The sequence below is a fragment of the Agrilus planipennis genome, unplaced genomic scaffold (assembly GCF_000699045.2).
Source record: "Agrilus planipennis isolate EAB-ADULT unplaced genomic scaffold, Apla_2.0 scaffold254, whole genome shotgun sequence".
In the NCBI taxonomy this organism is placed as follows: Eukaryota; Metazoa; Arthropoda; class Insecta; order Coleoptera; family Buprestidae; genus Agrilus; species Agrilus planipennis.
Window position 1 is genome coordinate 256,831 of NW_020439068.1, and position 27,195 is coordinate 284,025.

General features: G+C 36.9%; 1 protein-coding gene across 1 annotated transcript in view; it reads left to right on the forward strand.

Annotated features, from left to right (window-relative positions):
• The window catches only part of LOC108742007 (CUGBP Elav-like family member 4), a 309,289-nt gene that overhangs the window by 183,069 nt on the left and 99,025 nt on the right, over positions 1 to 27,195 (forward strand). The window lies entirely within an intron of this gene.

Sequence of the window (27,195 nt, forward strand, 5' to 3'; positions counted from 1 at the left end):
AGGATAGCGCAGGGTCGTGTCGCCTTTAATAAAAAGAAGTCACTTCTATGCTCGCGAACGGTTAATTTAGAAATTCGAAAAAGGTTGTTAAAGGTGTATGTTTGGAGCACGGCGTTGTACGGGTGCGAAACATTGACAGTGGGCGCGGCGGAAAAGAAAAGGTTAGAAGCGTTCGAAATGTGGTGTTGCAGGCGAATTATCGGGATACCGTGGATAGAGAAGAAATGAAGATGTATTAGAAAGAGTAAGAGAACAGAGGACTCTTTGGATATATCGATGCAGAAACGGGAGTTAGGAGGGGTAGAGGTAGACCTAGATTACATTACTGTTCGCAAATACTTAAGGATGTGGGCTGTTCTAGTTTTAGGGAAAATGCGAAGATTAGCACAGGATAGGAAACAGTGGAGGTGCCTGCCCAATCAGTCTTAAGACTGACGACCTTATGATGGTAATGAGGTACAAGAAGTGCATTATTTCTTACGTTTTGATAATATATTTCTATAAACCATTATATCTCAAATAGCACCCTTGATCATTCCAACCCTTTATATTCTACATTAATTCGTTTCATGTAAGTGAAAAAAAATATTTTTATACCTATTTTTTATTTACTTGGCAAAAATCAAGTAAAAGAAACCCAGATATTAAACTTTTGCTGTTACTGGGTAACAAGTCCAACTCAATTTGGTTTAACCTACTTGGAGGTTTTCTATTTTAAGTTATAATGGTTTTTACATGTTTGATTTATCGAGGATTTATTGTAATTAGCCATTAATTTTGAAATTGAGAATATTTTTTTTTTTCTTTTGGAGCACTCTTCTCAAATTCTGCCAGTCGAGTCCTTTTCTCGTCGACGAAATATTTGAAACAAGTTTAGATTGAATATTATGCAAATAGATTGTTCAACTTTATTACCTTGAGTTTTCCGTTCCTTCTGTTCTAATTGAAACTCATAAAAGAAACATCCAAAATGCAAATACAGCTTTTTTTCCCATTTGCAGAATGATGAAGTTTGACTCGCAGCCACTTAGTGAGTCAATTATTAACAGCTGAATTACACACGAACATTGTCGAATTTTCAGTTCTACTTTGTTCTATGTTGCGTTAAGCAACTTGGTTTTGATTCTTTCTGCTAGAAATACACAAGATAAGTTTTATTTTTAAGCATTCTTAAATGTACAACATGAAAAGATGATATAGATAAATACATCTTTAATATTGAATTTCCAAATAATTTTACTGTAGATAGACGGTTAACTGAAAACTATTGTACACATGCTTGTACACAACTATTAAGCTTTAAAATCATATGTAGTTGGGACGTTAAAAATTAGCATAATCCGCAATAAAAAATTGTCACATTTACTTTCTTCTTTTGACTTACTAACTATACTAGAGCGGTTGCTGAGAGAACGCCTACTTTTACTCACAGCAGATGTTGTAGGGTATATCGTAAACATATAGAAAAGAGATGTCAGGTAGGAATTGCAGCGGACACTAACAAAGAGAGAAGAATAACATTACATCAATTATTGATGTGTAATAGAAAGAGATGCAGACAAGCAAAATTAGAGCATGTTGTTAGGATCGTACTTTAAAGAAAGTTGAACATTCTCAGGAATTTAGGAAAGCAAAGATGCTCGTTTAAGGATATAATTCCAACCAGGCAATTGTAAAGCCGACCCTGATCATCTGCGTGCCTAAGCAACTTGTAACCGCTCTGTTAAAGTTATTTCATTCCATTAATGAAAAATTTTTCTCGTATTCAAGACTTGATAGTTGGTTTTACCTTATTGTCCGAAGTATGATGATGATTATGATGATTATCAGGAGGGTGCAAGGTCGGAGGAGGGTGTAAAATCGGTTCAAACATCTAGTTTCACAGAGCCTCTTCGGTTCCGTGCAAAGTGTGTGAACTAACGAAAGGTCAAAGTTCATATCATTCTAAATTACCTCTTCTTACGTGTGCGAGTGCTTAAGAGCTAATATTGGTAAAAGTAATTAGTAACGATTATAAGACGCTAAGTAATCGATTATTCCTAATCCTAAGAAGTAATCGTTTTTGGCACCTTCTGTATGTGAAACAGGTCGCGATGGACAGAGTGACACTTGACGACACGTGTGATTACGAGGTACGGCTCGCAATCGGTTATTGAATAAATTACCTTATGGTAATCCCAATCAGTCTCTATTTTACACTTGGGTGGCCAACATCGACTGCATATTTATGATCTACTCATCCAGCATATTGTTGTGGAACTAATTTGTGTTAACGCTCTTGCGCCGCTACCGCCGCCGTCCATCGACGCCAAAGTCAGTTTTAACGACGCATCGCGTCACCGGCGTCCTCGTTTGACGCCACTGATGTCGCGCGATGCTTATGGAAATTTCGATCGCCCCCAGACGGCTGATTAACCCACCACGCGAAATGTCTTCTTCTTTATTCGAGTTCTTAGAAGAGCTAAAAATAAAAAACGAAATTCAAGTAATCGTATTTTTAGAATCGAAAATCGATAATTCAACGTATTTTTTTCACATGGCTTATCCTGTTCATAAAAAGGACCATGGTTACATACGTCACATATTTATACGTAATATGTAATGTTAAGGTCATACAAATATACAAAAATAAACTAATTTGACATATAAATAATACTTTTGACTTAGCCGTTCTGTATGACACATTGCAGATTTTGACTCGAAAAGTATGAAAAAATGATTATTCACTATTTACGGTTTATAACTCTCATAAAGTTTTGTTTACTTATCACACATGTATGTCTACAACTTTATGTACCACGCGTCTGTATAAAATACAAGTAATGAATTGTAGTGACTCCTTATTTTAGTGAATTACATATTTTCACAAATTTTATTAAAGGACTTTTGACTGTCTTGAAACTCCTCGCCCACAGTTTCAGTGCTGGTGCAGTCCAACGGCTCATTTAACAATTTCAAAGAGACATTTCAGTCACCCACCATTCAGTCCTGATGTAGTGTCGAATGACTCATTTTTCCTATTTTGAACTGAAGATGTGGCTAGGAAGGCAGTGTTTTTAAACTAACAAGCAGCTTCAAGACAAGTCAAGACTCAATTTAATTTCATTCAATCATGTTTGCAAAACAAAATTAACCACCTACACCTCCATTATGTTATAACTTAAGAAATAAAAGTTATTTTCGTTTAGTTCTAAATTGAATTAGGATTTTTATTCGGGCGATTTTTTCCATGTACCTTTTGCAGTTCAATTCTATTTCCATTTTGGATACAATCTAACTAANTATTTAAATGGACCTTGTTGGAGCATACGTAATCCTAAAATGTAGCATCGTGCTGCAGATGGCGTTTACTGCGCCATTTGTAGTATTTTCTAAAACGCGCTGTTAAGACAGCAGGTAAAGGTTGGTCAGTGTTCTGTCGGAGCTGCCTGCGACGCGCTGATGAAATCGCGATCCGCGTCTGCCAGTTTCGACAGAACACACACCACTTCGAATTATTTTATACAGAAAACTTCTACACCCCTATCTAAATGAAGGTTTCTATTCGCTGATATGCACTGCATTCTTTTCTCACTGACCCTGCCCACAATACTATAAATTTTCGACAATTATCACACACATAAAATGGCAATTGTCGTTATCTTCTCTTATTATTTTCAAGCTTCGTCTTCGTCGTTCGTCTTTTTTTGGGCATCGTCTTATTTTTAATTGCTTATTAAACTTTAAAATTACATTGTTCGAAGTACGCGGCATTATTAGTTTTCTGTTAGAAATATCAATAATGGTTTTAACTTAACTAACAAAACTTGGAGCAAACGCAATAACAGTAATTAAACCAAATTGTGCATCAACGATATGGCGGTAGTAATGGTGGCATTAGGAGCAATACGTAGCCAGCAGCTTGCTGCTACATTCTCCACCAGGACGCAAACAGAATTGATTGAAACGCAATGGCCCGAGAGACGCCCAAGACAAATGGCTGGGCAAAAATGCGAAGAAGGAACACAGAGGCATTAGGGGGAAAGCCAGAGTCTTGCCTTAAGTTATTCTAACCCAGATATCCTACGTGACGGGCTTCTTTATTATTTATAAGCGCTTAGCGCAGTGCGAGGGCACGGGGGAAGAGGAAAGTGCGTGTTCTCTGAGATTTTGTCTTGGATTAGGACTGACACCTTGCTCTTCTTTTGCTGCGTAACGTGGGATCGTAATCCCTCACTTTTCTCTTGCTGTTTCTCTACTCCAAACATTAACTTTCTCGTGAATTTATAAAAAGTCAATTTTCATTCATTTACGCATTTCTCGACAAATATTTCTACCTAAGGCATTGAATATATGCGTACGAACAGACGACATCTACATTTTGCCTCAGGACAATTTACGGAATTACTTAGAATGCGAAACAAATTTCGTAATTGGCATTAATGTAGCTGCCACAAATTGGATCTAATATACGACAAAAAATTTGGAAGTAAATTCGCTCGTAATGACCCCTTATATAATGAGAATCCGCTTTGAGATAGTTTGTATGTCACATGAACTTATTTCAGATTGCTTAAAGGGACAGTGACTGCTCATAGATACCTACATAAGACTGGTTGGATACGCATCTTTACTCTTTCCGAACGTAACGTAATCTTCGCATTTCTCTAAAACTTCCCGAAATAAAAATGTTCAGTCTCTCTGGTGTCGCTGAGACTGTCAAAAAAACCCGTTTAGCGTCTCTGAACGAGAGACTCGAGTCGCTCATAGAGAGATCCTCATTTCGTATCCAGTCTCTGAACGAGAGACTCGAATCTCTGAACGAGAGACTCGAGTCGCTCATAGAGAGATCCTGATTTCGTATCTAGTCTCTGAACGAGAGACTCGAATCTCTCAATAGGTGATGTTTCGATAGACATGGTTAAGAGACGCTCTCAGTGACGCTGAAAGATTGAAAGACTCTGAGAGACTGGAAAGAGACTGAAAATTTTTGTCTAGGGATCCCACAACCTTAGATATTTGTGAACGGTAATCTAATTTAGGTCTGCCCCTATTTCTCTTAACTGTTTCTCCTGTTTCTGCTTCTAATGTCTCTAACTAGCCCTTTATGGCTGAGATGGAGTCCTGCTAACCTGTTGCCTGTTACTTATTGACTTTCGTAGCGCCCTCTGTACTCTAATACATCTAACTTTCTCTATGTACGGTGTTTTCGAACTCTTCTAACTTCATCTTCTCCGTCGCGCCCTCCGTCCACGTTTTGCACCCATATAGGGCCATGCTCTAGACATACACCTTTAACAATCATTTTCGAATTTGTAAATTAATCAGTTACCCTCTCAAATCATAAGACTAATAATCAGTACTTCGTAAATCAGAATTCCGCAACAATATTAAAGCGGCACATTTTTATGAGTTGTTGTCGTGTCAATGTTTCTTCTTTTTTTTTTTTTGGACGTATGTATTTTTATCGCGACAGTCCCCCGTTTCGTTACGATGATCCTCTATTCTATAGGCAATCACGATGAATCAAAATCGAAGGGGAGAGGACCGTTCATCATTCGAAGTTAGTCGCCTTGGAACCGTAAGAACCGGAGTTTCAACAGTGGCAGCAATGAAATACGTCGACAAACAGAGGTAATAGGGCAGATATATGTGCTGAGACGTAACAACAGCTAACAATTTGTTCGCCATCGCGCCTCCTCATCCTTCGCTCTTTTCCACCCCCTTCAGCAACGTTGTGTCGTTCAGATGTATCTATGCGAACGGGGTTGATATAAGGCCTAGTCTATACTGAAGCGAATACAAACGCGATTCGTAACGAATATCTATCAAGTTAACCATTGATTTTAATACAATTATGATATTAAAGGGTTTTCTAACATCAAAGTAAGGGATAGAGAGGTTGATATTTCCTTGTCATTTTGTAAAAGGTGGAAACTACAAATAAGTTTATTACCAATAAACAAATGAACATATTATTAAAAATAACGCGTTCGCGCATGTAAAAATATCACTCCAAAATGTTAACAATATAGAAACCTATTGTCTGTAGTTAAGGGATCAAGCAAATACCAAACATGACCTTCATTTTATCAATATACTCTACTAACCTAGTTTATTTAACGATAGGCTATTATAACCGTAACTAGAGTCATTTTCTACAAACTGAAATAAGCTTATACTTACTTATTGTCTCAGGTAACCAAACTGCCTAACACAATAACGACATAATAATTAGATTACCATTATATGCGGTATGCAGTCGTTATAAGCGAATTATAATATACTTAAATCGGCTAAGAAATGGACTATAGAAATATCTGAATGTTTTGCAAACGATATTTTACGAAAACAATAAATTATTAAAAAGGAATGAAGTGCGAAAGTCAGCATTTGTTCTATGACATCTGTTCAGTAATTTTATCTAGTGGCAATAAGGGTTGAGAAATTGTTCGGGTTATTGCATTATCCCCGTCGAATTTTGCATTTTCGATTCTCGGTATACGGAGCAAGGATGCCAAGTGCCATACGTTATTACGTTGCTAGTTTAGGTTCGCCCTTATGTAGGCGATACGACGCGACGGGCGCGCTCATCTTTTAGTGGAATCCCGGGCTCGAAAATCCGACTTGATTTATCAGCAACAAAAAAACACCACACACACACACACACATGCACGTATACACATGGAGGAGTTGTTTGGCGAACGCAGAAATTGTTGGAGGCTCCGGTTGATGCATTGCCACCACAAGCACATACATCATCGGTCGGTTCTTTCTCATTTGTTGCCCGTAATAACGGAAGAAGTCGGTAAATATTTGCCGAAAAATATGCGATCCGTCGACGAATATTGTTTAAATTTTAAATGTGCTTCTCTTTCCCTGTTCGCTCGGTTAATCTCCATCCACGATCCGCTGCTGCGAATTACGCTGACCCGCGCGGAGGTCTCTACCACCGGCGCCGCTGCTGACGCTGACCGACGGTGTAATTCGGTTTGGTTTGGACAGCGACATGGGAAAAACAACCGGAATTTCTAAAACGTGATCTGTGTGTATTTTGGCCGACAGGCGCGGATGCGATCTCTCGAAAAGCGTGGCCGATGATCTCGATGAAATCGGTTGATTTACTTAAAATTTTTGACCTCTCTTTATGTTACCATGATGCATATATGCACATTTGGATATAGTTACATGTTCACTGGTAGTTTTTCTCTAGGCTGTTTAGTTCAATTTCAGTTTTCGAAATGAATCGTGTCTAGACTGGCAGATTGAAGTGAAATCAAACGCGGGTTTTACGAATGCAAACAAATTGAATACGCGATACAAATATTAGGTAGCAAACATGGAAATATGAGGGAGTCATTTTTCCATCGATTCCAACGATTTTAAATAACCTTCTGTAAACATCGTAAATTATGTAGCACTTTTTGAACAACGAACCTTTATGATTAATTTCTAATATTAAGTTACTTAGGTCATACTTGTGTGTCTACATGAAGTTTTGATAAATAAGTGAAATTTCCAGAAATGTATTTTATTCGATTCTATTTTAGTTTATAAGATATTTTACCAAGTTTAGTTTTCGACTAATAATCCCTTTATGTTATCCTATTGAAAAATATCTCTGACAATATATAATTATCCTTCATTAAAACAGTACGGTATGAAAATAAATAAATAAATAAAAGTAAAACAAAAAAGAATGGTATGCAAGGGAAGAAGAAGTAGGGAAAGAGCCAATATAAAGATATGAGACGAAAAATTAGAAGAAGAGGCCGATTGTAGGTAACTAGGAAGTACCGATATGTCAGGACGGAAGGAGTAATAGAGATATAAAGCAGAGGATAGTGCAGGGTCGAGTCGCCTTCAATAAAAAGAAGTCACTTCTATGCACGCGAACGGTTAATTTAGAAATTCGAAAAAGGTTGTTAAAGGTGTATGTTTGGAGCACGGCGTTGTACGGGTGCGAAACATTGACAGTGGGCGCGGCGGAAAAGAAAAGGTTAGAAGCGTTCGAAATGTGGTGTTGCAGGCGAATTATCGGGATACCGTGGATAGAGAAGAAATGAAGATGTATTAGAAAGAGTAAGAGAACAGAGGACTCTTTGGATATATCGATGCAGAAACGGGAGTTAGGAGGGGTAGAGGTAGACCTAGATTACATTACTGTTCGCAAATACTTAAGGATGTGGGCTGTTCTAGTTTTAGGGAAAATGCGAAGATTAGCACAGGATAGGAAACAGTGGAGGTGCCTGCCCAATCAGTCTTAAGACTGACGACCTTATGATGGTAATGAGGTACAAGAAGTGCATTATTTCTTACGTTTTGATAATATATTTCTATAAACCATTATATCTCAAATAGCACCCTTGATCATTCCAACCCTTTATATTCTACATTAATTCGTTTCATGTAAGTGAAAAAAAATATTTTTATACCTATTTTTTATTTACTTGGCAAAAATCAAGTAAAAGAAACCCAGATATTAAACTTTTGCTGTTACTGGGTAACAAGTCCAACTCAATTTGGTTTAACCTACTTGGAGGTTTTCTATTTTAAGTTATAATGGTTTTTACATGTTTGATTTATCGAGGATTTATTGTAATTAGCCATTAATTTTGAAATTGAGAATATTTTTTTTTTTCTTTTGGAGCACTCTTCTCAAATTCTGCCAGTCGAGTCCTTTTCTCGTCGACGAAATATTTGAAACAAGTTTAGATTGAATATTATGCAAATAGATTGTTCAACTTTATTACCTTGAGTTTTCCGTTCCTTCTGTTCTAATTGAAACTCATAAAAGAAACATCCAAAATGCAAATACAGCTTTTTTTCCCATTTGCAGAATGATGAAGTTTGACTCGCAGCCACTTAGTGAGTCAATTATTAACAGCTGAATTACACACGAACATTGTCGAATTTTCAGTTCTACTTTGTTCTATGTTGCGTTAAGCAACTTGGTTTTGATTCTTTCTGCTAGAAATACACAAGATAAGTTTTATTTTTAAGCATTCTTAAATGTACAACATGAAAAGATGATATAGATAAATACATCTTTAATATTGAATTTCCAAATAATTTTACTGTAGATAGACGGTTAACTGAAAACTATTGTACACATGCTTGTACACAACTATTAAGCTTTAAAATCATATGTAGTTGGGACGTTAAAAATTAGCATAATCCGCAATAAAAAATTGTCACATTTACTTTCTTCTTTTGACTTACTAACTATACTAGAGCGGTTGCTGAGAGAACGCCTACTTTTACTCACAGCAGATGTTGTAGGGTATATCGTAAACATATAGAAAAGAGATGTCAGGTAGGAATTGCAGCGGACACTAACAAAGAGAGAAGAATAACATTACATCAATTATTGATGTGTAATAGAAAGAGATGCAGACAAGCAAAATTAGAGCATGTTGTTAGGATCGTACTTTAAAGAAAGTTGAACATTCTCAGGAATTTAGGAAAGCAAAGATGCTCGTTTAAGGATATAATTCCAACCAGGCAATTGTAAAGCCGACCCTGATCATCTGCGTGCCTAAGCAACTTGTAACCGCTCTGTTAAAGTTATTTCATTCCATTAATGAAAAATTTTTCTCGTATTCAAGACTTGATAGTTGGTTTTACCTTATTGTCCGAAGTATGATGATGATTATGATGATTATCAGGAGGGTGCAAGGTCGGAGGAGGGTGTAAAATCGGTTCAAACATCTAGTTTCACAGAGCCTCTTCGGTTCCGTGCAAAGTGTGTGAACTAACGAAAGGTCAAAGTTCATATCATTCTAAATTACCTCTTCTTACGTGTGCGAGTGCTTAAGAGCTAATATTGGTAAAAGTAATTAGTAACGATTATAAGACGCTAAGTAATCGATTATTCCTAATCCTAAGAAGTAATCGTTTTTGGCACCTTCTGTATGTGAAACAGGTCGCGATGGACAGAGTGACACTTGACGACACGTGTGATTACGAGGTACGGCTCGCAATCGGTTATTGAATAAATTACCTTATGGTAATCCCAATCAGTCTCTATTTTACACTTGGGTGGCCAACATCGACTGCATATTTATGATCTACTCATCCAGCATATTGTTGTGGAACTAATTTGTGTTAACGCTCTTGCGCCGCTACCGCCGCCGTCCATCGACGCCAAAGTCAGTTTTAACGACGCATCGCGTCACCGGCGTCCTCGTTTGACGCCACTGATGTCGCGCGATGCTTATGGAAATTTCGATCGCCCCCAGACGGCTGATTAACCCACCACGCGAAATGTCTTCTTCTTTATTCGAGTTCTTAGAAGAGCTAAAAATAAAAAACGAAATTCAAGTAATCGTATTTTTAGAATCGAAAATCGATAATTCAACGTATTTTTTTCACATGGCTTATCCTGTTCATAAAAAGGACCATGGTTACATACGTCACATATTTATACGTAATATGTAATGTTAAGGTCATACAAATATACAAAAATAAACTAATTTGACATATAAATAATACTTTTGACTTAGCCGTTCTGTATGACACATTGCAGATTTTGACTCGAAAAGTATGAAAAAATGATTATTCACTATTTACGGTTTATAACTCTCATAAAGTTTTGTTTACTTATCACACATGTATGTCTACAACTTTATGTACCACGCGTCTGTATAAAATACAAGTAATGAATTGTAGTGACTCCTTATTTTAGTGAATTACATATTTTCACAAATTTTATTAAAGGACTTTTGACTGTCTTGAAACTCCTCGCCCACAGTTTCAGTGCTGGTGCAGTCCAACGGCTCATTTAACAATTTCAAAGAGACATTTCAGTCACCCACCATTCAGTCCTGATGTAGTGTCGAATGACTCATTTTTCCTATTTTGAACTGAAGATGTGGCTAGGAAGGCAGTGTTTTTAAACTAACAAGCAGCTTCAAGACAAGTCAAGACTCAATTTAATTTCATTCAATCATGTTTGCAAAACAAAATTAACCACCTACACCTCCATTATGTTATAACTTAAGAAATAAAAGTTATTTTCGTTTAGTTCTAAATTGAATTAGGATTTTTATTCGGGCGATTTTTTCCATGTACCTTTTGCAGTTCAATTCTATTTCCATTTTGGATACAATCTAACTAATTAGTCATATTATTATTTATCTTTTCTTAACTATTACCTTGCCTTTTAGCTTTTCTTTTTTTTTTTATTCCTAATGAACCTGATTGCAAATTTTACAAAGTCCTGACAAGTTAAACTAAAAAAACAAAAACAATGATTATGAAGTCGTTAGTGGGATGCTGATAAGATGAAACGATTAGTGAAACCGCCGGGTGATAAAAACAGTTCAATTCCCTTGTTTGAACGTTTTTAATCCTGATAGAAAAAATTAATGATCTAAACTAGTACGTAGTGTTTCCGTCATTACTTAAATCGTTGCTGTATTTGCAATAAAGGGATGAAATCGTATTGAAAAGTCTCTGCCTCAGCGTCGGGTCGTTTAATGAAATGGTCACATGTGCGGCATGTCGCGTTTGACTGGATGGAAAAAGGGAACCGAGCCCGCGTACTTTTATTTCTCTTACTATTACTTTACAATGATCATCGGTGTAAGGTTTCCAATAGACGGGGATTTGTTCAATAATCCCATGACAATCAGCTTTAAATTGGTTTGTTGTTTGCATGGATTTCTCAGCGCTCTCTCCGAATGCTTCCAGTGACACTTGTGTTTGCGGAACTTATTACAGGTTTCTCTCATTGACGCAGTGAGGAAATCCGTCGTCGGTGGTGACGGCGATATTTGTTTCAAAAAGTTCGACAAAGTACAAACGCCTTCTATCACATTTCCATCTCAATAAGCTAAATAGTCGATATTTTATAGACACTGTTCCAAAATTTTAACTAAATTTAATTTAAACTCCCGTCTTTCGTGTTATTAATATCGGTCCTTGTGCGTTAGTGCGTGCGTGCGTGTATGTGTCTGTTCGTTCGTTCTTCTCTCTTTCGGCTTTGATTCTACAATTACTAAATTATAATCGTTTTCTTGTTTTATAGAATCGTTTCAATGACTCTATGTTCTGGATTGTAGTCTTTCAAATCCTGAGACCCACAATCTTTGACGCGATTGAATTTCAGACCATTCTCTTTTCTAAGTCGATTGTAAGGTCCATTGGAGGTTGTTGGATTTCAATTCCATGGTATTTCTTATTTAAAAATAAGAGTTTTAATGATGTTCAAATGTAAATAATTTGTGCTTTTTGCATAAAAACCAAGTGGCAATTTTTTAAATTTGTTAGTAGATGCGAAACTCTAAATTAAGTAACTATAGCAAGCCCTGATTATTGTAAGGAATCGATTTTGGTGTTTTATTTTATCAGAACTTATTAGCTAATTGAACTCTACGATAGAACAAGAAAGGCGGAAACTTTAATGGAATGAAAGTCGAAAACTTCTAAGTGCAAGTTTTTTCTCCCTGTTCCACTCATTTTATGGGTCGTTTATTGTAGCTAATTACCTGTTGTGACGGATGAAATTCATAAATCATCCTGACGTTAATAATTCCGCACGGTGATATAAAATTGATGCATTTCACAAGAGTGGTAAAATGATATTGAGGTAAATTTAATCTTTTCTACAGCGGCGTCCAGGAAAGGTGAGAGGGGAGGTTGTTTTTGCGCAAGTTGAAACAAATAATGAATTGTAGTGACCCCTTATTTTAGTGTTTTCACAATTTTTAGTAAAGGAAACACAAGAGAAGAGGCATGGTGACTTCTGGAATTGCAGAGAACATCCATAGTCCCAGTACTGGCGCAATCCAACAGCTCCTTGAGCAGTTTCAATGGGACATTTCAGTCACCCACCATACAATTCTGATCTAGCGTCGAATGACTTTCGTCTTCCCTACCTTTGTGACTAGAAAGGCAGTGCTTTCGAAGTAACAAGGAGCTTCAAGACAAGTCAAGACTTAATTTAATTCGAGACAAGTCAAGAGTCAATTTAATTTCATTCAATCATGTTTGCAAAACAAAATTAACCACCTACATCTCCATTATCTTATAAGTTAAGAAATAAAAGTCATTTTCGTTTGCTTCTAAATTGAATTAGGATTTTTATTCGTGCGATTTTTTTCTATGTATTTTTTGCCGTTCAATATAAACTAACAAGGAAAAAAAGGAAAATGAAAAAACAGGTAAAAGGATCAGAGCTGTAGCAGCAACAACATCAAGGGCGGCATCGCATCGGCGGGAGGGTTCTTCCATTTGCGTTCTTAATTTTGAACTTTTCCTCCTCTTTCTCGGAGGGCTGTCAGTTTTCTTTTCAAAACTCTGCTCGTGACAGGCCTCCTTTGCAACCCCTCTCGTCTACATTATTAGAAATTACTTGGGATTGTAAGAGGTTTTATGTATGAAAGTGACGGTAGAAAAGGGCATAATGTTCTTATATAAACTCGTGAAAACTGCGAAGAAAAAGCAAAAGGGCGTAGCTGCTGTTATTGCTTTGGGTTTTGACAGTTTTTCCGGCGATTTTACTGGCGTGCGTTTCAAACGAGAGGGCGGAACGCACACACAGGAGACTTGGTCCCATTTCCGTTTATTTCCTACCAAATGGCATGACGTATGTAGGTATATGTACCAATATATGTAACGTTATACCAGCCTACGTGTAAATGTCACTAAAAATTTAATTCACAGAACTGTAGTACCGAGCACAATGTTCATCATCTCAAGAATGTTTTACAATATCATTGTTGTTTGTTGTGGAGCAATATGTACCCATGGTTCAAACCCGTTTTTAGTCTCATGGTTAAATGTACCTCATCATTATTATCATAAGGTCGTCAGTCCTAGGATTGTTTGGACACGCACCTACACTGTCTCCTATTATGGGTTAATTTTCGCGTTTCCCCTAAAACTAAAACATCCCCCACATCCATAACTATTTTTGAACTGTAATGTTATATAATTTGTTATTAGTTACTGTTAGACAACTTTTACTCTGTCATCTACATTGATATACTTTTTCCTTCTTTTTGGAGTTGACAAAATATGCAATTATTACGCCGTGAGCGTGGAGGCTGCACGATAGCAAAAGTGTAGGTGACCAAACAGGAATGCATTTTCGTAGGTGACGAAACAGGAAAAGAAAGGGTGCATTCAGGTAAATTTTTATGAGGTGGCAAATCAGGAATTAACGAAACAAGAAACTACCGATAACACAGACCCTAAAAACTTTAAGAAAATTAACAATATTTTTTTAGAGTCTACTTGTTCAAAAGTTCCGGGTTTGTTTATTGTTTAACAATTAAACTATTTTTCTATATATCTTGAAAGGATATACAGTTTTCCTTCTTGGATTTTATGGACTCAGGATTCTGGATTAGTGTAGTTTAACAAACAGCAAAAACCTATCAAGGATAAAAATGTACAAAGCAGAAATGTTACATCGTCCTTACAACAAGAAAGTTATTGTTTGATGACTTCTATTCTCGAGTTTTTGTCGAGGCCCGGCGTTGATATTTTTCTTTTTAGTGTTATACTTTTTCCAGTTTCGTAGGCATGAATGGGGACATTTCTCCTTAAAAAATTAGTACACGGCCGTAAGCTAGAACCCGTACCGAGAAATGATAATTTTATTGTTAACGCCAAGTGCAAATTGCTTTTTATAATTGCCTGTTTAGAAATAAGCCGGGACACCTCAGCGGCGTCAACTTTAAAGGACGATAGAAGCAAGTGCATGGTAACGTTATTCTTCTCCCCCCCCCCTCTCTCTCTCTCTCTGTTTGACTTTTCTCTCCATCTCTGACTTCCTTAATTGGCCCAGGTTTATGAGAAAATACAGGGAACGGCGTCAAGACTAATTCGATTATATTATTTCAACGTTGCCTGAATGGAACCGTGAAAAGTTCCAATCGGGCAATTTTATTTCGCGTAGAAAACGAAATTTCAAGTTTAATTTAATTGAAAGTGGTACAAATCGGAGGTTTTGTTTTAGTGTGCGCCCGCGTGAAACAATAATCTTATGCACCGTTTAGTACAAAGCAATATACCTGAGTATATTGAGAAAATAACACAAACTAAAATAAATACTCCTTTGTACCTATAGAGTACGTACCGGTTTTGAAATAACAGTAAATAATCTACCCTGAAAGTTTGATTCATAAATATTGGTGGGAGTCATCCAAAGGGTCAAAAGTTACACTTCGGTAATCCACGTAATGCTATAGAAAAATTATCCTAACTTTACACAAAATTATACGAATCCATTTTCATAATATTCAAGGACACTATGGCCATAAATTGAGCCCACTTCGAGAGCACAGTCACTATTGATAATTACGTTTTACCCTTTATCGTAACTACCATGCGTACCATCAGTATAATTAGAATTACCAATAAGTGAAATACATTAGTAGCAGTAAAAATCCCCTAGATGGCGAGGCATTGCTTGTATATGGATATTATATAAACTCACTTTTTAGAAGTTTCATCATCCTAGACCTATTGCGGACTGAGCAGCATAACCTAGATGTTCAGTCAATTGATTAGCTTTGGGGAGGACGCTGGTTCGATTCCGGTTCCGTCTGGCTTGGTCTGTGGTTTCCTTGGGTCACTTAGGCAAATGCAGGGGCAGTAATATTCCACAGATCATGTTTCATTCTATTCTGTTTTCATTTCTTCCGTCTCATCATTCTTACCCGAACCACCCACCCACTATTCCTGTAAATAGGCTGAAGAGGGCCTTCCGTCCTACCTTCCGGCGTAGTCCTCCGGAGGGACTGCCCGCTTACCAGCATTAGTGGCTGGTGGGAATGAAACACCCAAGTTTTTTTAATTCATCAGTATGGTCTCTAATTTATCGATACTATTTAAGAGATGTTGATGAGATCAAGTAAGATCAAAATCGCGATCCGCATATATAGTAATTTCGATAAAAGAACTTAGTAGAGGATTTCTTTGTTTAAATTATGCACATATTTCCTTATTAACAACGTATTCTTTTTATTTCCAGGTAAGTCAGTGTTCCTTTTTGATAAAGTGCCTCAGATGGCTTTGTGTGGTAAGTTTTACCTACTATCTAATAACGTAAAATTATTCTTTGACTAGTTGTAACGTTTTAAGAAGTGGATGAAGCCGTGACATTTTAATTAGAAAACTATAAAACAAAAACCGTTGCGAAGTTAAAGTAAGTGGAAGTTAACGGGAAACTTATTATAAGTAAGTTGTTGGAGTTCATGATGTGAAGGCTGAGCCGGCGGTACTGGCAGCCCTAAAAGAAGCCGCACACGGTACACATAAAAGCGAACCGTCAGAAAGCATCAAGCGAATGCTGAATTAGCAGAGTGCAAGAGGAGGAAGAAGAAGAAGAAGAGGAGGTAGTAGGTTTGTTGGAGGTCTACTTTACAGTTTCTTAATTACAAACACAAGCTTCTTTTACGTACCACTAAGAACATAAGCCCGTCCGCTCTTAATTAAATAAAAAGTTCCTGAAGAGACGCTTAACCGGAAAATTCTCGCGAAATAAAATTGTAAACGCCCGACACGACCGACGCTGACGCGACGACGGCACATCGTCACCCACTATTAAATTTTAACCGCGCACCAGACCAGGAAACTTTCAAATATTTAAGTGCTTCCGCGGAAAGCTTCCTTATGCCAAATAAAAAGTGAAAACGTTTGAAATGAAAATGGACAAACAACAGTTTCTAAGAATTTTCTATTACCTGTCCAAAACGTAGCATTTGTTCTTTTCTATAACGTACTTAAGTCACTCGGCAAATTCCCAAGAAGTTAAAAACACATTAAGACAGAGGCAAACGAATATGAAAATGCTTCTTCTAAAATAAATATAAAGGAGACTGTGGTGTAATGATAAACAAAAAGGAAAGGCCTTAATTTTTTTTTAACTACTGTGGTTAGTTGGGGTAAAGGCTATTCTTTTTTATTTATGCTACTTCCACTTTTGGTTTCATCATTTATTATACTTCGTTTACTTTCTGTAGCGATGTGACCTTCAGTTTGACCGACGCAAAATAGAATAGAACAGCACTAGGCCAAAAAAGAAAGGAGACAACTCTCGACCAAATTCTAAACCGGTGAGGAGCGTATAATTCGTACAGTACTGGACGGAAAAATTGACCATTTTATCCACTACAATTGCATTGCTCAAATGTGCTGTTATTGGTACCATTTACTACCGAAAATATCAACGAAATGTTTATTTATATTTGAAGTCATATTAAAGGCTTTAACGCTTGTTTTCGACTCGCACTACTATTCATGTTTGAACAAAACTTTTGGCAGATACTGTATGAAAAAGTATGTTTAATGAACAAGAGTCGAGAGTATAAGGAGCTTTTTTCCCTACCTACGATTTTGCCAGCTCGCATCCAAGGCACATCGCTACAGAAAGTAAATGAAGTACACTTTTTAAATCCATAGAATTTTCATTATCTGCCTTTAACACATTTCCAACTTTCTACCTTTTTATTTTTCGGTAAGTCTACATTTTCCGCATTTTTCGAGCAGAATGTTTTGTTTTTGTTAAAGCCGACTCTACCCTACGCTAATTTGGAAATTGAAAGTTGTTCCTTTACATAGCTATCGTTTTCCAATTTCCAATAGTATGTCACATAATCCAAAATAATTCCACGAGGACACACCAACAGAAGATATATATGTTATTAACACTTGTCAATATGATCACTTCTTGACTGATTAAGAGACCTGATAGAACCAATTGCACCTTGATTTTGAAAATAAATGTATCAAAAGGAAATTGCATTGCACTACTGCATCATTCCTTTGTCTTTTTATTTGGTTTTGCTCAATGACATTTCAGATGTATCTTTTTTACGAAAAGACCAACAGTTATCCAATTTTAAATTTCACTCGTGTGGCGTACTGTATCGGTTAACTACCACTTTTTCTCGGAGAGAGGATACTGTAAGCTGTAGCGTTGTTGCAGCTGACATTTATAGTCCACAATGACAAGGAGAATTCGACATTGGAAACCAATTGTTTCTAGAACCGAACGGGATTTTCTCTTGTTGTGGTTCCCGAAACGACCAAGTGGAATTTCTAACATGTTACGTTAGTCTATTCGATTGTCATTATCGAAACAGCGTACCGTAATAATGGTGTCTTGTATCTTCGGGTAATTCTATATTTTTCTTCAATTAATGGGGTTCGGTACGCGTTTAGAACTTTTGAGTGCCTTGTTTCATGTATTTAACTACAACATAAGACTTTCTGCGCCACTAGCATTTATAGATTTCCAGGGAAGATTTTAAACCAGGTTTGGACTAAGGTCCTCGGCGTTTAGCCCAACTTTTAAAGTGAATACTAAGTAATACAAAGTCTCACATTAATCTTTTCTTTAATTTGCCTTTTATTCTCCGATGTTTTACAAAGAAATCACTTTCTAAATCAAGTATTTTTTTTACGAGAAAAAAAAGGCTGGGCAGAGTTCGTAATGTAAAATTTTATCGAGTAAACCTTTTTGCAATCGTTTGTTATAGATGTCCATAAAAGTTCCTCGGGACTACGGTCAGAGTACAAAGGATATTATTCGTCGTTCTAGTACAAAAGTAGATGTTACAGGTGACTTGTTGCGAAATTGTCCACTTCAATGAACCTTTTTCGAGTCGCATTGGTCAGGATAGGTTGACCCGAATCATTGTGCAATTGCGAGTACTCTTTCAGCGAATGGACTGACTCGACTCAAAACGAACCGTTTCCATAAAACGCCGAAGATGAATCGAATTTCTTATCTTGCATTCTCTGGACCGGGTTTCTTACTCCATTTGTATAATTCCGCGATAGATTGAAAGTGGAAGGCAGATAGGTGGAAGGTCGGGAAAGGTATGTAAGATCGACGCGAAGCTGGGCGTCGTCGTGTCATTTCCCTCAGGGCGGCATTGTATCATCCGCTTCAATAGGCTCCACTGAAGCTTCAGAGCTCCGATGTGACCAGAGGCAGGCGGCAAGAGTTATTGAATTTTCGTAAATGTGAAGAGTGTCTGGTATCAAAAGGATACTACATTGCGTTCATACAGCCATAGACGGGAGACGATTTAATTAGAAACGGGAAATGTTATTTCCTTCTGGCGATCCCGTCTCTTCCTTTTTGCAAAAGTGAAAGGAAATGCATCCCTTTAAATAGAACATCTCCATGTCAACTCCAACATGATTTACTCACACGTTCGAGAAATTTTGATATTGCAAACCAACGAATCTTCTTCCAGTTCTACTAGACATCAAGTGTTGTTTTGTTCCTCAATTTTCTTAATCGTTTTTAATATATTTTGTTAAAAAAATTTATAGACAACTATAGTTACAGCACGTCTCCTTCAGCTAAACGATAACAAAATACAACGTGTAATTATACAACACGCTATTGAAGTAAAACTTCTTCAATACACACAAACATACAGAAATAGGGGTTAAGGAATAGGTTTAATAGTATTATTTGTACACTATGAATTTAAATTTTACACTATAAATGCCGGAGTTGCCTGTAACGAACGTTGCATTGAAGCGCGCTCACGGCTCAAGCGATCCCCACTACGAACTCGGCCGAGTAGAGGGGGGATATCCGTTGCATAATTTCGTTACATAGCAACTCCCATAAAACGAACTTACCCTACTGATGTTTCACTTCAAGAATTTGCCCAGAGGTAGATTTCGACCTTCTGAACAACTTTCTGTAAATGTTTTAATGAATGATTGACACCTGTATTAGATTTTGACCTTTGAAATTGGTCAAAATTTTGTGAAAACAAAAAATTGATTTAATTGGTTAGGCTGTTAGGTGCGGTTTGGTTTTAAATTCTATTCCTGTTCTTATTCTCGTATTTCAACCTGTAATCTATTGAAGAACGATTCTTTTCGCTACTTTATTTGATCCTTTCTAAAATAGATATTTTCTGAACAAATTGTAGATACTTAAATACGTAAAATTATCAAAATGAAGATTATAATGAAGAGTATAATTTTTATATTCATACACAGGGTGTTGTGTTGATTTGGTCTAAAGAATAAATTACAATATGTACGCGTGACGGTTAGTGTTTTAGAACGTGGTACCTGCAGGCCTGTATTGAATCCCATTTTTGGGGATTTATTTTAGAAGAACCCGTATTTTTCTCTTCGTTCGACCATGAAGCCTTAATAGCTTCTGTAATTTCTTTTTATTTTCATTCCACAAGATATGTAATGTGGAAGTTATCGTATTGTTCCTTCTTTAATTATCCAAAGGCATCATCCGTTTGAGACTACTGAGATGACTGGCGTTGAAAAAGCTCATCCTCTCCCGCATTTCCCCTTAGTGCCTTTACACGAGTAGGTACTATTCCCGTTCTTTTTACTCGTTAGCACGATATTTGTTTGCCGCTTTTGAGTCTTTTCCGAGCTGGTTGCAAGTGCAAAAGGAAGTAATTAGCCTCAATGTGTGCTTCATTCAGTTCTTTCCAACTCTAGCAACGAGACGAGCTCTTTCAATCTTGTCGACAGGATTTATGAATATGACAAATTTTATTACAGTTAATAAATCGCAAAACTAAAAAGGTCCTACAGTAAATAAACAAAAACCTATCGATAATAATGACCAGTACAAATTAAGGGAACGTATGACCATTTGGAAGACTGACTGCTGTTGAGACATAATAAATTCGATACAATTAATATGCAGACGTGATTTATTGGAATATTTTTGCATATGTGGTTTTACGAAACGAATAAATATTTCAATTTTTCAAGGACGTGATTAGTGGAAGTCTTTTGATTTACGATTTTATTCATGTTGAGTTTGTGTGACTATTATTAAGAGTAGGGAGGAAGTCCCTGTAATTTTGCTAAAGACAGTGGCCCGTTAAGCAAGGTTTTGGTATCACAATTTTCCGTAATTTGGATTCCTAGATGTTGAAGACTCGCCCTTGATCCAAATTGCCGTTGTAAGAAAGTAACCTAAATGAAGTTTTCCTCAATTAACCGACTGTTATGACGGAAAATTATGATTCATTAGGAATCGTTAAAACAAAAAGCACCTGTTTCATGTAAGATTTGTGAGATATTTGATATTGGTTTGTTTGTTTCCCAAAATTATTATAATATATAATTTAAAAAGTAAATAACTGTTCTTATTGATAATGCCTTAACAACCAAAACAGCACTTAGAAATCAATAAAAATAACTTTGTGAAACAAACATAAATATCAAATATCAAATTGATACAGGAGGCATTCGCGATTAAAAGGTGAACTGATACTGTCTTAATTCAAGTCAAAAGGCCGTCGTTGGTTGGAGTTGCTTCCTAACGTTTCGTTAACAGGAGTGGTGATCTTCTTCAGAGATCTTTCCATCTCCGATGCTGGATGTTGACTCCAGCCGACCACAGCCTTTAGACCCTTGCAATGGTAAATGTGATAAATTTCATGAGTAATTGGACCAATAGAATACAGTTTTTTTGTGAAGTTACTACTGGTACTATTACCATTTTTACCATTACGACTTGGGAATTATGCAAACAAATTAGTTAAGTTGATAAATTTTCAAAAATTTTTCTTATTTACCAAATTTAGCGGTGATTATCTATAATGACTGGTTATTGTATATTATCACTGGTTTAATCACATTTACCGTAAGATATATATTTAGATAGAGAGTAACTAACAACCTGTACCTTTAGACCTCGTTATTTAGTTTCAGAACATTTAGTTCAAAATTTAATTAGGCAAATTAGGTAAAGAGTAGTATAGAAGATGAAAATATGCCGTAGATACTTATCTTATTTTGCTAAGTAAAAAAAACTCGCTAATATTGCCGTTGACTTATTAGTTCCTATAAACGTTTAAACCAATTTCCGTATCTCGTGCAATAGGGTTATAAATAACAATCCAAGGTGTAAAAGGATTTACACAGCTTATGTTAAATGAAACATAACACTACTAGAAGGTTATTTGGAAGCGAAGAATGTTACAATATTCCTTGCAGCAGCCAGTACTAATTTGTATTAATCTTAGCAAACCGAAAGTGAATTTATGTGCTTTCCCTTCGTCCTTTCTTTCTTTAATATGTTCTCTTCTCACCATGTTCCTGCGCACCTGCAGTATTTTCCAACGGTTTCGCACTCAACAAGAATAATTAGTTCAGCAAAAACAGACACAATTTTCTTTGGGCCAGATGCTTACAGCAATTTATAATTAAATTTTATTTCGACCTAATTAAAAACGTTTTGCCCCATCGAATATTCTGGTCGCTTTTAACAAAAAAAAAATCACTTTTGTGTTCGCGATTGGTTAATTTCGAAGTTCGAAAAAAAATTATTAAAAGTGTACAGGTCTGACGAAGGAAGCTGGTGAGCGGTTGCGCAGGTACTTGCCCATTTATGACTTATTTGGGTAAGTATCAAAAAGAAAAAATTAACCTATTGCTTTTGTTTTATAGTTAGTTTTCACATTCACTCTCATCATGGGAATCTCTATCACTGTCACCAACATCAACAATTAGTTCTTCTGTTTGTCTGTCTATTACTTGCTCACTGATCCCTATTTTTAAATATTTAATCTACGCCCCTGGTAGGAATACTGAAGAATGAGGGCTGCAATCGTTATACCTAAAACTGCCTACTTTTGCCACCGCGCATCCACGCCATTTTAAAATTTCCGCCAGCTTCCATCGTCAGGTCTGTACCAATGTTTGAAGTACGCCTATGTATAGGAAGATGTTAATAATTCCGTGGATAGAGAAGGTTAGAAATGAAGAGGTATTAGAAAGAGTTGGAGGGCGCTGTGGAAATTAATAGGAATTAAGCGAGATTAGTTGGTAGAGCATCTTTAATGACATGAAATGCTAGTTACAAACATATTAAAGGCAGAAACAGGGGCAGAGGCAAATTTAGATTAGATCTCTGTTTTCAAATGGTTCATGGATGTTGCAGATATCAAGAAATGCAAAGAGAGGCAATCTTTAGGCTGATTATGTATAGGGAAAGTATTTTTAGGATTTCGAACCGATAAATAAAGGCTGAACTATTATTACCTTGTCTGACGGTTCTTTCAAAGGGTGTAAATGCTAAAGGGTTTACAGGTTATGTATTTTAGTCACTATGCTTTTTAGTGGTACCTATTCATGATAAGACGATGCGAAACCCCCTGCCTGGTCGCTGATCCTATAGGCGCAGTTGTCCTGTTTTCTAAATTAATTCAAAAAACTGTCGTGAAGCTGTGAACACTTTCGATGGATGGAGGTGGTTTGTCTGAACAACGTGGAGAGGAACGGAGACAGAGAAAGAGAATGTGAAGAGAAGACGCGTTGGGACAACAGCTCCGCCGGCGTAAAATGTGATAGCCCTTGAATTTAGATAAGCCCGAGTGAATAGCGAATTTTCACCTAATGAATCGTACTCAGGCCGTTGGTTGGTGACGCGACGCGGCAAACAAATTGAATCCTCTACGGGAGCGTGACATGGAGAACAACATTTGTTCTTTCCGATGAATGGAAACATAATTAATTAACCCGGATGTCCGAGCTGCTGGTAAGACCGCACCGCTCCCGCTTCGCCAATGTACAACACCCACACCTATTCGTTCGTTCGTTCGCTGACAACTGCTATTTAACCCTCCTACAATATTGTACAATGAAAACTGTCCTCGAATAATTTACAATCCTAAAAAGAAGTTGTAAGCGATTTAAAATTTTAGCGGAGATAATTTAATTATTTAAGTATGATATGGGAATTGGAATCAGAACTTTTGAAAATAGAAAACCGTCTCCCTTCCATTTCTTTGTTCGTTCTCGTTACGTAGCTATTGCCACAAAATTTATGTTAAGACAATCAAAGTGACACATAAGTTGTGAACTTAATGCACATATCGTGTAGGTGTATTTTCTTACTGTGCATGAGTTTATGTGTGTATGAGTGTGCATGCCGATTTCATTTCATACCTACCTTCGTTGCGGTTGGAAGATGTACCCCGTGACGCAAGCATATTTTATCGTGAAAACTTTCGTGGAGGAAGAGTAGTATGAATGTGCATCTATAGTGTGTGTAGTACCTACGTATATTGGCAGACAGAAGAGGCGGTAGCATTAGCAGTGAAACGGATTTGGATCCAGTTTCGCGAAGAAGATACCTCGGATGCGCCTGAGGAGTTATTGAAATAGACTTCTTTAAGCTTCTAACGACCGAAACTTTTTGCCTTTGTTCCCTTACTGCCAGGAGAAATTTTCCACCGAATAGGTGCACTTAGGAGCGGCCAGTGGCGACTCGTTGTTCAAGGAAAAAAAATAACCGCAAAAACTGTATCGCAATTACAAATAATTTAGTATAAATAGTGGTCAATAAAAACCGAGTACCCTGCACAGGGCCGTAGCGAGGCCGGTTCAAGCGGTGCGGCGCACCGGGGCCCCCGCAGTCGAGGAGCCCTTTAGCAGTTTTCTGTTTTCAAAAAATGACTTCTAAAAAATACTATGCTGTTAGAGATGAGCTGAGCCAAACTACGAAATGAACATCATGATTTTTTATTTTACTTTTTTCTATATCAATTTTTGTCACAATACTCCATATATTTGATCAGGTACGTAGTTACATGGAATGCATACATCTCGAAATTGCGAATACTTCTACATTCATGGTTTCCTTAAATCCGTTGATATAATTATCATTACTACCATAAAAAATTACTAATTGCTGACCATAAATCTATATCACCCGAAACCAACCAATAGTTTTATCGAAGTTTATTTTTCGGGCTCGCTCATTTTCAATGCTGCCAACTGCCGCCCATGCCGACACCGCGACGTTGGCATCACCGTGAGAGGTTATCTGTCAGTGCTGCATGGGGAATCATCTATTCGTGAAATTAAAACATTTTTTTTAATGACATTTTTCTGATCATCAATTTTAAGAAGGGCCCCTTGCGGAATACCGCACCGGGGCCCCGAGCTCATCGCTACGGCCCTGACCCTGCACCAATACCAGTATCGTAAAAATGGTGGTGGATACGCCGCGTACCGGATTCTAATGTTGCAACAGACCTCTGCTTCCGTAATTACGGAAGTTCCGCATATATTTTCACATCTGCCTCTGCATCTGGTTCTGCATTTTTATAACGGAAGCTTATCGAATCTTAACAAAATTTTATTTCTCATCCTCTTGAATATGCAGCGTTATAACCGGCAAAATTTTGTTATTAATAATATTATCACTGTGCAAATAACTTTATTATAGTTATTGGTTTCCTACTTAAATCTAAAAACGACTAGGACATTCAGCTCCCTCTTAGGTAGTTCTCCTAATAATTTCATTTTGAAAATACTAATACAGTTATAGAGTTAATAGTACTATAGTAAACAATACATTGATTTTTTATTACTAAACATATACCTACAGTGTTTGATTAAAAAGCGACTAAAGATTTGATCAAAATCTGTTCCAAAGAAATCTTTATAAATTGATAATATTTATGTGTATGTCGGTCTACTTTAAAAGCGATTATGTGCTCCAAAGCAGTGTTGCATTATGAATAAAAATGACATGCATAGATTTCGTTGGTACGGAATGCTCCTAGAGACGTTTAGAGTCGGGTCTTGGGTCGCCACTGAATGAAGGGAGCAGTGTGTGATGGCGTGGCAGATCTCGAAAGTTTTTATCTCGAGTGAATGCAAGGGTGAACTTCTTTTCAAATCCGTCAGTCAATTAGAATCCGATAAGTACACGGAAATCGAAAGAAGCTGCCGGCGGGCGACGGAGGAGAATAAGAATAAGAAGAAGAAGAAGAAGAAGAAAACGAAGGAGAATAAGAATAGAAAGAGAGTGAAGACGACAGAACAGATAAAAACTTAAGTTGGCGTCGTAATTTCAAAGAAGAACTCTATTGAGTTCTGGTAGAGTAGGGCGAGCGCCCGACGACGTAAAAAATGGCTAAAAGCTCCTTTATTACGACTTCTGGTCATTCTTGCTGTTTGTATTGTGCCTTCTTGGTCCCATTCAACGAAATTAAATTGGAAACTTTTTTCAGTCAGTTCACCTAAACGGACTTACTTTGTGAGTGAGGTACAGATAAGAATGCAACTTGAATTGTTACTGTTCATTTTCGCGTTTTACCTCTACTCTTTTATCTGTAGGCATATCAAAAGAAATATTAATACAAAATTTTTTTGCCATAATAATGATTTTCAGTTTCATCTTAATAAGTATTCACGTTATTGTAAACGATTTGACTTTTATTCTTGAATATTAAGCAATGGTCTAAACCTCTGAGTCATGCCGATGGGTTCTTCCCCAGTCCTACCTTTATGAATGCAGTAACAGCTGATCATGATGTCGGTCAGTAAATGGTCTGGTCGATTTTTCGGGAATCATTCTAGGATTTTTTAAGTATATGGGAATGAAGCATATAGATATGAATAGTTTCGTTTCAGTTTAAAAACTATATAACTTATTTCTTCTCGATTATCTCAACCGTAAAACTGCTCCTTTATGTTGTGAAATTGAATTAATACTTTTCTTGTGTCGTATAGAAATATTGTTAACAAAATGACATCGTACTCGTCTATAACAAGCATTTTCTGGTTTTATTTCGTTTATAATAATATCGAGTTTTCGGCTGATTTCTTATGCTTATTTCGAATTTTGTTTCTGGCAGGCACTCACTCTGGAAAGCGAAGCTCTTTCACTGGCTCGCGCTCTCACACACAGTTACAAAAACCACACACATAGTGACAGGAGCACTTGGTGGTTTTACGGTTTCGGAACGTGGCGGTGGTGGCGCGGCGTCATAAAATTCTATTGACAATTCCGGAAGGACCGACGGATTAGGAAAGGTTGCTGGAAGCGCGAAGAGAATGGAAACTACCTTGTTACGGCTTCGCAGCTTGACGTCGTGACTTAGAAGTGCGTACTAAAGGAAAATTCGAAATTCCGTAGGGAGCGAATATAAATAATGACCCGACACGTTCCGCTAAGAAAATCAAAAATTTCTGTCTGTCCTTGTACACCTGAAAAATTATAGACTGACTTTCGACGTGCAATTTAATTTCTACTCAATATCCCGCTCTGGAAAACCGTTCCAAACTTGAAAGCTATTTCGTGTTTAATTCACTTCGTGGAAATAAGTGAAATTTACTCATAAGGTCCTTTGGGCGAAACAATTGTCGAGCCCTTTTTGACATTAAACGGTGAGTCTGAACCAAATGTATTGATATTATTTTATTTAAAGTCGCTGACTTTCGGTATCTAGG